At 44.7% G+C, this 14,626-nt stretch overlaps 1 protein-coding gene and 1 pseudogene across 1 annotated transcript in view; both read right to left on the bottom strand.

Annotated features, from left to right (window-relative positions):
• The window catches only part of LOC142210357 (uncharacterized), a 341,635-nt gene that overhangs the window by 194,275 nt on the left and 132,734 nt on the right, over positions 1–14,626 (bottom strand). The gene's annotated exons all lie outside the window — the stretch shown is intronic.
• LOC142210348 (uncharacterized) overlaps positions 1–14,626 on the bottom strand; it is a 257,779-nt pseudogene that overhangs the window by 175,238 nt on the left and 67,915 nt on the right.

Here is a 14,626-nt window from a genome sequence, read left to right as displayed (position 1 = left end):
CCCAAACTGGGCTGGTTAGAGGCTCCCTCCACCATGAATTGGTCCAAACTGGGTTTTTTAGAGGCTCCCTCCACCATGAATTGGTCCAAACTTGGCTGTTTAGAGGCTCCCTCCACCATTAATTGGTCCAAACTGGGCTGGTTAGAGGCTCCCTCCACCATGAATTGGTCCAAACTGGGTTTTTTAGAGGCTCCCTCCACCATGAATTTGCCCAAACTGGGCTGTTTAGAGGCTCCCTCCACCATGAATTGGTCCAAACTGGGGTTTTTAGGGGCTCCCTCCACCATGAATTTCCCAAAACTTGGCTGTTTAGAGGCTCCCTCCACCATTAATTGGTCCAAACTGGGCTGGTTAGAGGCTCCCTCCACCATGAATTTGCCCAAACTGGGCTGTTTAGAGGCTCCCTCCACCATGAATTGGTCCAAACTGGGTTTTTTAGAGGCTCCCTCCACCATGAATTGGTCCAAACTGGGCTGTTTAGAGGCTCCCTCCACCATGAATTTGCCCAAACTGGGCTGTTTAGAGGCTCCCTCCACCATGAATTTGCCCAAACTGGGCTGGTTAGAGGCTCCCTCCACCATGAATTTGCCCAAACTGGGCTGGTTAGAGGCTCCCTCCACCATGAATTGGTCCAAACTGGGCTGGTTAGAGGCTCCCTCCACCATTAATTGGTCCAAACTGGGCTGTTTAGAGGCTCCCTCCACCATGAATTTGCCCAAACTGGGCTGTTTAGAGGCTCCCTCCACCATGAATTGGTCCAAACTGGGCTGGTTAGAGGCTCCCTCCACCATGAATTTCCCAAAACTTGGCTGTTTAGAGGCTCCCTCCACCATTAATTGGTCCAAACTGGGCTGGTTAGAGGCTCCCTCCACCATGAATTTGCCCAAACTGGGCTGTTTAGAGGCTCCCTCCACCATGAATTGGTCCAAACTGGGTTTTTTAGAGGCTCCCTCCACCATGAATTGGTCCAAACTGGGCTGTTTAGAGGCTCCCTCCACCATGAATTTGCCCAAACTGGGCTGTTTAGAGGCTCCCTCCACCATGAATTTGCCCAAACTGGGCTGGTTAGAGGCTCCCTCCACCATGAATTGGTCCAAACTGGGTTTTTTAGAGGCTCCCTCCACCATGAATTTGCCCAAACTGGGCTGGTTAGAGGCTCCCTCCACCATGAATTGGTCCAAACTGGGGTTTTTAGAGGCTCCCTCCACCATGAATTTGCCCAAACTGGGGTGTTTAGAGGCTCCCTCCACCATGAATTTGCCCAAACTCTGCTGGTTAGAGGCTCAATCCACCCTGATTTTCAAAACAAATGTTGGTGCCAACCTCAACTTACTACAAGGGCCAAATTCACTGCTGGTGACAAGCTCTCCTCACTGCAAGTGCCAAATACACATGTTTCAAGGTGTTTTCCTACTGTCAGAGAGGTGGTATTGAGTGTGTAAAGTGTGTAGTTGTTAGGCTGTGATGTTGGGGTAATAGAGGGTCTTTGGTGTGTTAGATGCCCCCAGACATGCTTCCCCTGCTGTCCCAGTGTCATTCCAGAGGTGTTGGCATCATTTCCTGGGGTGTCATAGTGGACTTGGTGACCCTCCAGACACGGATTTGGGTTTCCCCCTTAACGAGTATCTGTTCCCCATAGACTATAATGGGGTTCGAAACCCATTCGAACACACGAACATTGAGCGGCTGTTCGAATCGAATTTCGAACCTCGAACATTTTAGTGTTCGCTCATCTCTAATTCTGAACATAAAAGACTTCTCTGATGTATAACAAAAAGAATTTTATTGAAGTTTTGTTCATCTACAGTGGCCGTATATAGGAGGGGACAGAAGGGAGGAACAAGATACAGATACATAGGTACATCCCTACCAGATATGCGTCATTGTGCCCCGGTCAACGTTACATCTCCAGAATCAATCCGAGGTGGAGGGGTAGATCTCATGAAGGACAGAGGGGAATCTGTATCTTACAGTTCGTTTCCTGTGCCATGCAAAATATAGAGAATTTGTGGCATGGTTGGAAAGACAAAGACCACACATCTGGCGAGAATGAGACCCTCTCCCAAATACCCATGTACACTGGCCTACAGTATGGCAGAGAAAATAGGAGTGAAGTGCAGCAGGAAAGACTGGGCTGCCGAGATGGGGGTCATGAGGCCATCCTTCTGGAATAGTCTCTTCATAGCACCATAGAGTCAGCAAGATCCGAGTACCTGACAAAGGGGGAGCACATGAGTTGTACTGTACAACTAATAGTGCGTATGAAGCCATAGGAAGGCAGAAGTTCCTCAGATGTGCAAAAAATGAACAGACACGTCAAATCCAAACCCGGCACCACTGGAAGCATGAAACAGGCCCGGACACTCAACTCCCTACCCAAGGGGATCTGTTGTTGTGTTATTGTTGTATATAGTTTTCTGGTCAAAGGATTTAGGACTGGGCCTCTTCTCCCGCTGACACAACCAGGTAAGACACTAACCAAGTTATATGGTCAGTCCAGAGAGGGAAGGGGGCTCTTCTCATGAGAGAGATGTGAGGACACACGTCCTGTTGTGGACATAAGGAAGTGTCCTGGGGCTAAACAGCAGATGCCTCAGTGAACTAGACTGCAAACTTGTCTTGGCAGTCGTTTTCTATTTTAATCCTATTTTATTTCTGTACTGTATTGCATATTTTTACCTGTATATGCCTGAACATCCACTGATGTATATTCTGTATACCTTAGCGGATATTAAAGGGGCTCTATCAGCAAAATCATGCTGATAGAGCCCCACATATGCGTGAATAGCCCTTAAAAAGGCTATTCAGGCACTGTAAATGTTATATTAAACTACCCCCCAGTTTTAAAATAATACCCTAAAAAAGAATGTGATCTACTTACGCATCGTGCACGATGGGCGGGCATTCAGGGTGCGCGGTCTTCTTCATCCACGCCTCCTTTTCCTCCGATGTCCTCGGGTCTCGTCCTCCTCCGGCGCTCGCGAACTGACCTTGATAAAAAAAAAAAAATGGCCTGGGCGCATGCGCTGTAGTAAAAGCCGCATGCTACTGCGCATGCGCCCAAGCCATTTTTTTTTATCAATGTCAGTTCGCGAGCGCCGGAGGAAGACGGGACCCGAGGACTTCGGAGGAAGAGGAGGCGTGGATGAAGAAGATGGCGCACCCTGAATGCCCGCCCATCGTGCATGATGCATAAGTAGATAACATTCTTTTTTAGGGTATTATTTTAAAACTGGGGGGTAGTTTGATATAACATTTACAGTGCCTGAATAGCCTATCAGCATGATTTTGCTGATAGAGCCCCTTTAATCACCCACTTGGGTTAATAAATGTATAAAATTTATAAAGCTGGTTTCATGTTAGGCTGCATGTAGGACTTTGTGTCTGTGCAAAAAAAAAAAATGGTTTCCAGGTGGAGAGGCTGCATACAGATACCAGCGGTCACCTTTAAATACCCAATCAAATGAAGCCGTACCCTGTCCAGTTTTGCCTGTGTTTATGACGGAAAACTTTTGTGAACATAACAAGAGTTAACACCTTGTGTGAGTTCTGTGATGCGTAACAAGATTTGATTTACATGTAAAACATTTCCCACATTCTGGACATGAATATGGCTTCTCTCCTGTGTGAGTTCTCTGATGTCTCACAAGCTTTGACTTACATGTAAAGCATTTTTCACATTCTGAACATGAAAATAGCTTCTGTCCTGTGTGAGTCCTCTGATGTATCAGAAGAAATGATTTATGTTTAAAACATTGTCCACATTCTGAACATGAATATGGTTTCACTCCTGTGTGAGTTTTCTGATGGTTAACAAGATCTGATTTCTGATTAAAACATTGCCCACATTCTGAACATAAATATGGATTCTCTCCTGTGTGAATTCTCTGATGTTTATCAAGACTTGATTTCTGATAAAAACATTTCCCACATTCTGGACATGAATATGGCTTCACTCCTGTGTGAATTCTCTGATGTGTCACAAGCTTTGATTTACGTGCAAAGCATTTTTCACATTCTGAACATGAATATGGCTTCTCTCCTGTGTGAGTCCTCTGATGTATCACAAAATCTGATTTATGATTGAAACATTTCCCACATTCTAAACATGAATATGGCTTCTCCCCTGTGTGAGTTCTCTGATTAGAAGATAGACCTTTGCTGTGAAGGGCTGAGGGTATATCTGGGATAATGACACGTTTCTTATATGTATCTTGTGTGATACCACCATCATCTGCTTTATAATCTGACGATATGATATGTTCCTCTTGGCTCCTGGTACAGATATCTGCCAAAAAGAAAAATGATTTTATAACGTATGAATATTATATCATTAACATTATATTGAGATTTTATAGCATTTCTATATAATAATGTCCATACAAATTACAAGGCATTGAGCGAAATTCGGTGACTAACTAACTTAGGTTCTGTTCACATAAGCACTGTTATTTATCAAGTTTTGCTGCATTATAAGAGAACAATTAAACTATAATTGAAACATTGGTTTCTTAACCACTTCAGTACCAGGCCAATTTGTGGTCCAGGACCAGACACATTTTAGGTTTTTTTTGTAAGTCCTGTTTTAAGTGCTGTAACATTTTTATCATATGTGTTATTCGACTAATTTCTTCTTCTATTTTCGGTTACACATAGGGCTTTATTTTTATATTGTTTTTATTTTTGCATGCATTTGAATTTTCTTTATATCCAGGAAAATATAAACAAAATAGGAGGGAAATCTGTTTTTCACTTAATTTTTTTAAAATTTTATTTAATAACACAAAGTGCTACTGAAAAACTTTACAAAATAGTTTTTATGTCCGTTACGGTAATTTTTATTTTGTACGATGTCGTTGGGGGTGGGGCAATAACCTTTAATAATGGCGTTTTAATAGCATATTTTATTTATTTTTTAAATTATTTTATTTACTTTTTCTACTTTTCTATTACCAGTAATAGGACCCAGCAACTCTTGTAAGATGCTGACTCCGGCAGATCACGTCACTGCCAGGTCAGAGGGCGGCCGTATCGTGGCTACACCCATAGCTGTGTATACGGCGCTCATTGAGCCCTGTATACAAAGCATTCGAGAAGGCAAGGAAGTTAAAGGGGTTGTCCCACGTCGCATACTCACCAGTCTTCGTTTCTTTGAAATCTTCTGTCTTCCGGCTTTGTTTCGTCATTGGTGGGCAGGGTCACATATGCAAAGCCAAGCGGCGAGATGCCGCTGGCCCTGCGTGCGCGCTCATATACCAGTCTAGCCTTCACAATGCAAATACAGACCCGACAGGGTACCGGGTCTGTATTCGCATTGTGAAGGCTAGACTGGTGTATGAGCGTGCACGCAGGGCCAGCGGCATCTCGCCGCTTGGCTTTGCATATGTGACCCCGGAGCGGAAGAACAGCATCGCTTCTGCGGCTGCTTGCTTCAGCGATGTTGCTGGCTTCACCTGTGCCGGCGTCTAACTGTCCCCAGCATCCACCTCTCTATTACAGCGGATGCCGGGGAGTGTTAGACACCGACACAGGTGAAGCAAGCAACATCGCTATGCTTCTGCCCTGCATGAAGCAAGCAGCAGCAGAAGCGATGCTGTTACTCCCCCCCCGGGAATAACAGCATCGCTTCTGCCGCTGCTTGCTTCATGCAGGGCGGAAGCATAGCGATGTTGCTGGCTTCACCTGTGGCGGCATCTAACCCTGCATTAGCGGCCCCTTCCCCCAAAGGGTAATCTACCCCCCCCCCCTCCAGGCTCGCTCCCGTGCACTTAGCTCCTCCCCCCTCCCCCCTGAGAGCAGGCAGACACATCACTTGACTCAGGAGCAGCTAGGTCAGGGCTGTGGCCACAAAAAAATGAATAAAGTGATATACTGGACAAACAAAGCAGTTTTGCTGAAGCAGTGTATTTAGGAAAAGTCTTATATTCACATTAACAAGCAGTAAAGATAGGATCCTTGTGACGGGACAACCCCTTTAATAAACCGTCCCTTCCTTCTCTCTGGGAGCTCCAGCTGAAGTTACAGCCGGCTCCCAGTTTCAGCAGTTGCACGATTTTGTGCAGCTGCTGAGTACTGCTTGGACCTACCAGTACGTCCTGTCAGAATAATCTCAAAAACAAAAGGGGACACCGAGCCAACCGTAGTGTAATAACTTCTAGATAAGCAAATATTCAAATGAGGAAAAAGGCTCACCTTGGAGGGTTGTGGATTATAACCACAACACTTTTTGTACATGCATATGTAAAATTCCTTCTCCTAGGTCGAGGCAGCAAAGTTCCTGACACCTCGCAGGTGTAATATTGTGTGGTATAAGGACCAATGGCTCAGATTTCTTCTGAATCCGAAACTAAGGAACTGCGCTCTCTTATTTAGTGGTTAAAAGTACACAATTTTATTGACTTCAGACAAACTTTCACACAACGCGTTTCGGGCGTTATACTACGCCCTTCCTCAGGTGTATTAGTTTCTACAATTAAAACACAACAACATACGTCTAAGCAATATGCGGTTGCAGCTCTCCAATAAATAGTTAAAACCAGCATCTCACTTTACATCAAATAAAACAAATATAAATCATGTACACAATGTACACAATGGACCTCTTTGAAACTTAATTACAAAACATCTCATTGTTAGCACCCTGAATTGTGGGCAATGTTTCACACAATGTTATCTACCTGCCCAGTATTATCTACATAGTGGGAAGTAAAATGGTAAACGACCACTAGAGGACCCAGTTTAAGAGTCATCTATCTATACTCTTCTCCTCAGAGTCCAAGTTTATCATGTTGCACCACATTGTCATTATCATTAGAACCGCAAAAAAGAAAAAAGCATGATCACTTACCCGTGACCGCTGGGCTGGTTGCTTGTCAGTCCGGCGGACGGCATAGTTATTTATACCATTGGTGGAAGTGGCATAATCGGAAGCTTCTGCTTCCCGCGCTGGCGCACGCGCACTCAAGTGCACGTGCACTGGTACAATTCATTTGCCGGCGTCCGGAAGATACTGACGGCGCGTGCGTCCACTGCAATATTCTGCGCACGCGCCCGATCTAAAAGACGCGCCTGCGCAGTGTAACTCAAACCAGCTGTCCTGATGATATCTCCTGGCGGTCACTGCGCATGCGTCTGTTATAGCCGCACCGCAACTATGCTGGGCTTATCAAGCGATCGCTCGCTACTTCAGCGAGCCCTGCTGCTTCAATAGATGAATGGGTAACTATAAAGGTCCCAGTTATTATAGAAGACATTGTATTAAAAATTCATTACCTTTAGGTTTCTAAATACATTTTTAAGGACAATAATTTTACAATATGTAGGACGTACCATAAGGACACTTCGAGAAAGGTGCGTCTTTTAGATCGGGCGCGTGCGCAGAATATTGCAGTGGACGCACGCGCCGTCAGTATCTTCCGGACGCCGGCAAATGAATTGTACCAGTGCACGTGCACTTGAGTGCGCGTGCGCCAGCGCGGGAAGCAGAAGCTTCCGATTATGCCACTTCCACCAATGGTATAAATAACTATGCCGTCCGCCGGACTGACAAGCAACCAGCCCAGCGGTCACGGGTAAGTGATCATGCTTTTTTCTTTTTTGCGGTTCTAATGATAATGACAATGTGGTGCAACATGATAAACTTGGACTCTGAGGAGAAGAGTATAGATAGATGACTCTTAAACTGGGTCCTCTAGTGGTCGTTTACCATTTTACTTCCCACTATGTAGATAATACTGGGCAGGTAGATAACATTGTGTGAAACATTGCCCACAATTCAGGGTGCTAACAATGAGATGTTTTGTAATTAAGTTTCAAAGAGGTCCATTGTGTACATTGTGTACATGATTTATATTTGTTTTATTTGATGTAAAGTGAGATGCTGGTTTTAACTATTTATTGGAGAGCTGCAACCGCATATTGCTTAGACGTATGTTGTTGTGTTTTAATTGTAGAAACTAATACACCTGAGGAAGGGCGTAGTATAACGCCCGAAACGCGTTGTCTGAAAGTTTGTCTGAAGTCAATAAAATCGTGTACTTTTAACCACTAAATAAGAGAGCGCAGTTCCTTAGTTTCGGATTCAGAAGAAATCTGAGCCATTGGTCCTGTCAGAATAAGGCATTCACCTTCCGGAAGAAAAAACCCAATGGGTGGTCCACACTGCGTGTGACCATTCCCATTGACTATAATTGGATCCAATGATTTCCCCCACTAGCCTGGTATTTTACAAGCATTTTTGCCGTATTCTGCTACATAGTCCTTACTACAGGGTGATTCAAAAAGGAAGGTGCAAAACTATCGGCCTGTACTTCTAGGAACATCAGTGGTAAATGGTCAGAGGCTAAAAATCAAAGCAAGACTGGCTTATTGCCCATAGTAACCATCAAAGTAACTTTTATTTTTCAAGAAGCAAATGCGCTTACATAGTGTGACATAAGATGGTGAAAGCAAAGTAAGAAAAAGCATTCTGCGAGTTGGAATTTCCAAAAACGGGGTCTGTTGTGAAAGAATAAATTTGGTAAATGTGCTATCACTTCATTTCCTATCGCTGTATAATCTGCTCAGGATTTATAGGAGGAAAAAACTTCAGTATCTGTTTTCCATTTATGTCACTTGACCCTTTCCCGACATCCACCATAATAATACAGCAGATGTCTGGTATTTAAATATGGAAACCACTGAAGAGCTGAGCAGCCACCATAGTTACCACATCTCAACTGTTTTATACAGCAAAGACCCGGCAGTAATGCCCACAATTGGTGCCCACACAGTTCGATGGAATTAAGCAACTCCCCCCCCACCCCGGTGACTTGATCAGAACTGACTAAGATGTCATTTTCTCAAAGGTGCATTGGTGCCGCCATTTTGGGGTGGATTTCTGGCCCCTGCAACACTATTCGGGGTGGAAATCCTTTGCCATGACAGCTAGAAGCCTATTGAAGGTTCACTGGCTTGTCTTTGTATAGCTTCTATTACAAGCTGCTCTATGGTGGCAAATCCAAAAAATTCCAGGTTTGGTTTAACTTAAACTATTTGAAAAATTCATAGCGAACACAATTCATAAGAAACCAATTTCTCATCTCTAGTTACTACTCACCTGGGCGGTCACCTGTAGGAATTTCCTCCTTACACTCCACATCACCCCTCACATATGTCTCCGAAGCATTAATATTGTCCAGATCTTCACCCGGATACAAAAGCTGTGAAACAAATATTGTAAAAGTCACCAGACGGATGGAGAAGTCACGTGGGATGTTTTATAGGAGAAGAAAAGATCATTCATTATCATGACCACCAAAAGTGACAGCAGGAGTTATCTGACCAAATAGCTGGAGGGCTCCCGGATAAATCCACCATGTTGTCATCTACCTGATCATCCTGGAGGACCTTTTCTTCCTTACAGTCCTGTGGTAGAAGAGGACTGGGACATCTCTCCGGTGATGTTCTCTTACTGGATGGAACTGGAGGAAACACATACAGGGACTGAATTCATTCTTTCCATACAGATAATGAGAGGCCGTGTGTATTTAGTCATGTCTATTACCTGCTGATGTGAGGGGCTGCTGATCCTCCATCATCACCTCCTTGTACACATCTTTGTGTCCTTCTAAATACTCCCACTCCTCCATGGAGAAATAGACAGTGACATCCTGACACCTTATAGGAACCTGACAACACAATGATACAGTCATCACCAGATCCCTTCATAGCGCTCCTGTATAATGTCCCAGCATTCCCAGCAGTGTCACCTCTCCAGTCAGCAGCTCAATCATCTTGTTGGTGAGTTCTAGGATCTTCTGTCTATTGATCTCCTCCTGTATCAGGGAGTGAGGTGGAGGCCCCGGGATTGGGCTCAGGGTTCTCCCCCATCCTTCAGATACAGGAGCCTGACAGCGCCCACTAGAGGTCTTCTTCACTACTGTGTAATCCTGTTTATGGAGAGACACATTAATAAATATCACTCCATCCATTCCCAGAGTCCCTCACCTCTCCAGTCATATCATCTGTTATTACTATAGATAAGAATGATGTAATGTGACCTCATCAGAATCTCTCACCTCTCCAGTAAGCTGGTGCAGGATCTCTAAGGTGAGATGTAATATTTTCTCCGCCATCTTGTCCTTATCCACTGAGAGGATCCTATACTGTAGGAACATGATTGGATTGATGTTAAGACAATGTAAAATCATATACAATCCCATGTAAATATAGACAATTCCTGGAGATAATAAGATATAACATGAGGAGATAATACGGGGTAGATCTTGTATATTCTCTCTCCTGTGGATAGTTGACAAAGTGTAATATGAATAAGCTCCTGTAACCCCTTCTTACATCTTGAAGTAACTGTATCTCACGTCTATGTAGCACATGGTGACATATTATTGCATCACTGTCACCCAGTCCCCAGACCTGAATATCATTGAACATCTGTGGGATGATTTGAAGCGGGCTGTCCATGCTCGGCGACCATCTAACTTAACTGAACTTGAATTGTTTGTCCAAAATACCTTTATCCAGGATCCAGGAACTGATTAAAAGCTACAGGAAGCGACTAGAGGCTGTTATCTTTGCAAAAGGAGGATCTACTAAATATTAATGTCACTTTTCTGTTGAGGTGCCCATACTTTTGCACCGGTCAAATTTTGGTTTAATGCATATTGCACATTTTCTGTTAGTACAATAAACCTCATTTCAATCCTGAAATATTACTGTGTCCATCAGTTATTAGATATATCAAACTGAAATGGCTGTTGCAAACACCAAAATATTTAGAACAAAAAATGATTAAGATTAATAGGGGTGCCCAAACTTTTTCATAGGACTGTACTATATTAAACTGCACTTGCCAGCAGGACTCTCTCAGCTAATTGGAGTTTGCTGATAAAGCCAGGTCTGTTATCTATGTAAACACACAGATAACACTGAGTCCATTGTGTACAAGCATCTGCATATTATCTGATCTGCTCCAGTGCTAAGACACTGACACGGCAAAACCTCTTTAATCCAAATTGGCAGTTTGCCAATTTTAAACATGCCAGGAAAAAGAAAATGTAATTTGTTGCAAAATTCTAAAACAATGAGAGATATGAAGGTAGCGGGAAGTCAAAAGACTTCTCCTGAAGTGGAGCTGAGGAGGAATGAGCAAGCTAGGTGTCAAGCAGCTTTTAGAGCAGCCGAAAGCCTGGAGCAGGTGGATCATCAATGCCAACAACACACTGATTATATGGCGTCCCAGCGAGCTGCTGAGATGTCGGAACAATCACAGGCACAGTGTGAGGAACGAGTTCAGCGGCAGGGCAGCTTGACAGCTGCCGAAACGCTGGAGCAGGTGGATCATCAACGCCAACAACACACTGATTATATGGCATCCTATCCAGCTGCTGAGATGCCTAAATAATCACAGGCACGGCACGAGGAACAAGTTCAGCAGCAGGACAGCTTGAGAGTTGCCGAAACGCTGGAGCAGATGGATCAAGGACGGCAGCAACTTGCAGGAATTTTGTGATGCCCCCCAAACTCAGTAGAATGTCTCCTCTTGTGTCACCCCCTCTACCTCATAGATTGTAAGCCCTTGCGAGCAGGGCCCTCAGTCCCATTGTGTGAAATGACTTTCTTTGTAATGTATCTTTCTGTCTGTATTTGAACCCTACAAATTGTACAGCGCTGCGGAATATGTTGGCGCTATATAAATAAAATTTATTATTATCATCCTTTGGTACCCACAGTGACCACCATGTTATATAATGGCCTTTACTCTGCCAATATATGTATGCAGCCTGCAGTAGAAGTACCAATAGTCTGTAATGCAGTGAATTAGTGATAGACCCCCTGGGGTTCAAGACCCCCTAGAACAGGGGTCAGCAATCCCTAGGGCGGGTACCTCTTTCTACCTATATAGTGTTTTCTTTGTATTTTAAATAAAACCTTTTTGATACTAAATATAAAATTAAATTAGATTTTTCACTAAAAATATTCATTGTCCTGTTTTTTTTTCTCTGTGGTCTACAAAAAACTCATCAAACAGGTTTTGTGGGCTGGAGGGCATGTTTGATACTGATGGCCCTCCCTTAGGATAGTATCAGATCAATTGGGGTCCAGCACCAGTTTCGCACCAGTCCCAAGAATTGAGGGGGTACTTTTCACCTGTTTTGCATTGAGCCTGACCAAAGTCAGGCTGAATATAGGTGTATCTGGTAGTGGATGGCGCCAGAGATCACTGAAAGCTTGACTTTGGCTATCTCCTGTGCATCCACTGAAGAGAATGGAGGTGCCGTCCACTACCAGTCATGCCTCAATGCGCAGGAGGGGAAAAAAAATCTCCCATTCTTGGGAAAAGGGGTCTCAGTGTTCAGTGGAAGGAAGGACTTGCGATAGCGCTCCTTCTCACACTTAGGGTGGAGCAGACGGTCACTTACAATGCCGCAGAGTCCCATCAAGGTCCCATACATGGGGTGGGATTTGTTCTCCCGCATGGAGGTCACCACGGACAGTATCCTTCTGTCACCCACCACCTGTACTGGGTCCAGGGGGCTCCCCAGGACAGATCAGCCTGTCAAGTCTATTTCTGTCCCTGGTTGATATACTGCTCCCCCAGCAGGCCACACCGAAAAAGATAGCTGAAGCAACCACAGAGTTGAAGAAGGCCCTAAGAAGTGGCCCCTGGACTATGAAAGCCTCAGCCTCTTGAGCAGGTAGAGTCTGCTGTGGCCCTTTCTGTGCAGAGCCTCCAGGTGATCAGCCCAGTCTAGTTGTGTTTACGCAATGTGGGGCCTCAGCCTAAGGATCCTAGTTGGTTAGAGGACCTCAATCTTCTGAGCACTAGAACAGGTTTATCAATTAGCCACAAAAAGTTTCAATCAACTACCTCAAGGATGAGTTCCAAATGGCAACAAAATAATGGGATCGGGGTGGATGTGGGGTATCCAAAAGATTGTCCAGCTCTTCTGAGAGTCTCCAGGCATTCTTGGAAGAGATGACAAGTATTACTATGAAATAGGGGCAACGCGGTAGCTCAGTGGTTAGCATGGCAGCCTTGCAGCGCTGGAATTCCTGGGTTCGAATCCTGTCAGGAACATCTGCATGGAGTTTGTATGTTCTCCCTGTGTTTGTGTGGATGTCCTCCCATTCTACAAAGACATACTGATAAGAGAAAAAAAATGTACAATGTGATCCCTATATGGGGCTCACAATCTACATTTAAAAAAAAAAGTATTACTATTAGAGATGAGCAAACACTGTTCGGATCAGCCGATCCGAACAGCACGCTCCCATAGAAATGAATGGAAGCACCTGTGACGCTGACCTTGGCGGCGGCCGGCATCACAGGTGCTTCCATTCATTTCTATGGGAGCGTGCTGTTCGGATCGGCTGATCCGAACAATGTTCGCTCATCTCTAATTACTAGAGATGAGAGAACACTATTCGGAACAGATGTTCCGAATAGCACGCTCCCATAGAAATGAATGGACGTAGCCGGTATGCGGGGGGTTAAGCGACCGGCCGTCAGCAAAGTCTGCGTGCCGGCCCCTTCCATTCACTTCTATGGGAGCGTGCTATTCAGAACGGCTGTTCCGAATAGTGTTCGCTCATCTCTAATTACTATGAGACTCTTAACCAGATTTACTCTATGTCAGTCCATGTGAAATTTGCATTAGCCTGACCGCACCTCACCTGAACCAAACTTACTGTGTCATTGTGATCTATATTAGAGGGAGTTTTGCTCTTCTGACCCAGGGTCAATCAGAAAATAAGATAAGATAATAGTCCCACAGTGGGGAAATTTCAGCATGTTACAGCAGCATAGCAATACAGATACAGGATAATACACAGTAATATATTACGGAAGTAGACACACATAAGCTGAGAAGAGAAGATATACTAGGAGTCCATAGCAGCTAAAGAACAGAAGAGAAAGAAGGAAGACTTCATAGTCATAATCATTAGTTCTCTGTGTGGAGTGATCTTCGCTTGGACTGATGTAGATTATACAGCCTGGTTACGGTTGGAAGGAAGGACCTGCGATAGCGCTCCTTCTCACACTTGGGGCGGAGCAGACGGTCACTTACAGTGCTGCCAAGTCCCATCAGTGTGCCATACATGGGGTGGGATTTGTTCTCCAGCATGGAGGTCACCACAGACAGTATCCTTCTGTCACCCACCACCTGTACTGGGTCCAGGGGGCTCCCCAGGACAGAGCTGGCTCTTCTGATCAGCCTGTCAAGTCTATTTCTGTCCCTGGTTGATATACTGCTCCCCCAGCAGGCCACACCGAAAAAGATGGCTGAGGCAACCTTTGCGGCCAATACCTCTGCCATTTTGTCTAGACCATACATGGACATCTAAATGTGCCACTAGGATCAAACTATGAGAGGAGATGCAGATACAGAGCAGGAAGAGAGACAAATTGAAGTACTAGGATTTAATATACCTTCAGAGGGCAGGCTATATCCAAGAGGACAGAGGGAGCCATGCCCCCGTTAGATGCCAGCAGTATCCCAAAGACCCCCTGCTGTACCTTAGATACCAGCAGTACCCCAAGGAGCATCTGTCCCCCCCCATAGTTGCCAGCAGTACCCCCAAAGTCACGCCCACCCTTAGATGCCAGCAGTACCCAAAGGAACCT

This window comes from Leptodactylus fuscus, chromosome 6 (assembly GCF_031893055.1).
Source record: "Leptodactylus fuscus isolate aLepFus1 chromosome 6, aLepFus1.hap2, whole genome shotgun sequence".
In the NCBI taxonomy this organism is placed as follows: domain Eukaryota; kingdom Metazoa; phylum Chordata; class Amphibia; order Anura; family Leptodactylidae; genus Leptodactylus; species Leptodactylus fuscus.
Note: the sequence above shows the minus strand (reverse complement) of the source record. Positions and strands in the feature narration are given on the sequence as shown.